This window comes from Magnolia sinica, chromosome 17 (genome assembly GCF_029962835.1).
Source record: "Magnolia sinica isolate HGM2019 chromosome 17, MsV1, whole genome shotgun sequence".
Classification (NCBI taxonomy): Eukaryota; Viridiplantae; Streptophyta; class Magnoliopsida; order Magnoliales; family Magnoliaceae; genus Magnolia; species Magnolia sinica.
Window position 1 is genome coordinate 56,253,755 of NC_080589.1, and position 2,822 is coordinate 56,256,576.

The 2,822-nt window shown below is 33.5% G+C and overlaps 1 non-coding gene across 1 annotated transcript; it reads left to right on the top strand.

The window, feature by feature from the left end:
* Positions 1-694: 694 nt before the first annotated feature.
* LOC131232145 (small nucleolar RNA R71) lies at positions 695-802 on the top strand. Its single transcript, XR_009164754.1, has one exon. It is a non-coding gene; the product is annotated as a small nucleolar RNA R71 (small nucleolar RNA).
* The last annotated feature ends 2,020 nt before the right edge of the window (positions 803-2,822 follow it).

Genomic DNA, 2,822 nt, shown 5'->3' on the forward strand with positions numbered 1-2,822 from the left:
TAATGTGCTTCCCTTCTATCTTGGGCTAGAGGGAACTTAGAAAAACATAATTAAAATAGGGAAAGAAAGCAACAAGAAAAAATAAATATCTAAAAGCTTGTAAAGAAAAATAAATTAAAACTATAAAACTCTCTAAAAGCCCTAAATCTTACTTTGGAATGCCTTGAATGATGCTTAAGTGCCCTGGGAAGCCCTATTTATAAGTGGGGAACTCCAGCTTTCGCATCAAGTTAAAAAACTCTACAAATCGTCTCAAATTTATATAGTTTACTAAAATAGACTTCATTCTGCACAGTTTTCCAAAATAGACTCCAGAGTTTCAGAATACACTTTTAAGACGATTTCAAGATTCTTCACTTTAAATCTTTGATTCTCTTCATTCCTCATTTGGTTTTCTTAAATCTTTGGCATGTGAATTCTTCAGTCTTGGTCTCTTAAGAACCATCCCTTGCCTTGGTGATTCTTAAGCATCAAATCCATGCTTTTAGCACCCTTTTCAATCTAAGCTCTTAAATTCACCTTGCAACACAAACATAAGTAAAATAGAACATTAAGCTGATTCATGTTCATAAAACCAAGATATAAATGGAGAAAATTATGCAATATTTAAGTCTCAACACACATCATCTCCCCAAATTGGCACATGGGTGAGGTCAATCCCCTATAGAAAAAGCTTGTTGTACGCCATGTTTCGTAGCCATGTTATGGACATGAATTTATGAGATCCTTAAATCGCTCCCAACATTAGAAGAATGTCTCATCCTCTTTTTGCACAAAATCGATGATTATTTTCCTTAAGATATTTGTTTTATGATAGGGAAATAACTTTTTAAGGAACTCCCTTATTATCTTAGCCCATGTGCCAATGGACCTTGGTATTAAGGAATATAACCATGACTTAGCCTTTTCTTTCAAAGAGAAAGGAAATAATTTCAGTCTAACTGTGTCCTCAGACACATTTAGGAAGTGAATATAGATATTATTTCATCAAACTCTTTCATATGCAAGTATGGACTTTCATATTCTAGTCTATGAAACTTAGGGAGGAGTTGAATTACCCCTGGTTTAATATCCACAATTCCTGCATTTAATGAAAATATCATGCAGGAAGGTGTTCTCACCCCTGCCGATTGTAAATAATCTTATAGAGTACGAAGCGGGGGTGCATTATGCACCTTGTTTTCATCTTTTGCTTCCTCAACTGGGTGTTGAGGTTGATGTGCATCCATAACTTCTATTGACTCAGAGGATCTCAAGTGATGCCTAATTCGGTGATGGATAGGTAACCCTTCGACTAATCCTCCTTCACTTAAGAGACCTCGAGTGTTATTACGAACCCACTTGGGCATGAAACACTCTTAGCCCTCAAGTAACTAAATAAAACCTAAAAAGAAAATTAGAAAAACTAAAATAAATAAGAGATCTAGAAAAGATAGGAGAGAGCATTGGAACAAAATTACCAAATAAAAATTGCTATGTTAGGATCCTACAAAGCAGAAAACAATGTTAGTTTCTAAAAACAATTTCAGAAAAAATCATAACCTAAAGCATAGCAGAAAAATAAACCATAATCTTGACCTAATTCTAATACTAATTAATTTCAGAAAAATGTAGTCGTAGTCCCTAACAACGGTGCCAAAAATTTATTCATAACCTTAAGTATAGGGTCGCGACGCAGTAATAACTCGGTACGATCGAGGTCGAATCCACAGGGACTAAACTTGTATATACTCTGAAAATAATTAGAACTAGAACTAGAAAAAGATCTAAATTGAAATCTGAATAATTGAAAGTAATGGTGAATAATGTTGGTTAAAACCTATGAATTTAGAGGTGAGAACTAGGGTGCCAAGAATCCACTTGTAGCTATCAAGATGCTACCTTACTTGATTCAAGGAACACAATTGCAATTGGAGTCCTATCCTATCTAATTGGAAGATAAATCAATTTAAATCAAATCTAAACTTTTCATTGACCTAATTTTCAATGGAGGATAATTGTGATAATTGGAAAGGATTCCATCACCCTACCATGCCTAGGAGACGATGGTGAACAACCGGATTTACTAATCTCACAATCTCAAAATAGGAAAAGAAGATATCCAAAGCTATGATAACATTTATTATAATTTGAGTCATAATAAATATAGAAAATTGAAAATATTCCTTTTAATATCAAACTAGAAATCAATGAGGTCCAATAAGAACAAGAATCAAAGTAAAATAAACATCTAAACACACTACAAGCTTCACCTCTTAGCCCTATCTAGGATGTTTAACATACCGTAGATATGATTGAAACCAAATCTCTTAAATAAAGCATGAAAAATAAATTAGGGAAGAAGAAAAATTCTTTGGTGGTTGCTTCACCCTTGTGTATGCTCCTTGAAGCTTTTCCAAACCCTAGAAGATGCTTTGGAGCATCCTAGGAAGTCCTATTTATAGTTGTGGAAATCTAACTTTCGCAGTGAGTTGGAAAAATCTAGAAACCGCCTCAAATTTACGTACTCTGCGTAGTTTTCAAAAATAGACTCGGAGTTTCGAAATATGCTTTTTCAGGATAATTTCAAAAGTATATTTATTTTCAGGACAATTTCAGGATTCCTTTTCTTCACTTCAAATCTTTGATTCTCTTCATTCATCACTTAGTTTTCTTGGATCTTTGGCATGTAAAATCTTCGTTAATAACTTTAAAATATCCAAATCTTCATTTAGTAATCTTTTGAGTATAAATCTTTCTTTTGGCATCAATTTCACCTTAAGCTCACGAAATCACCTCGCGCATGAAAACATGCATAATTAAATCGATTAAGCACTATTATA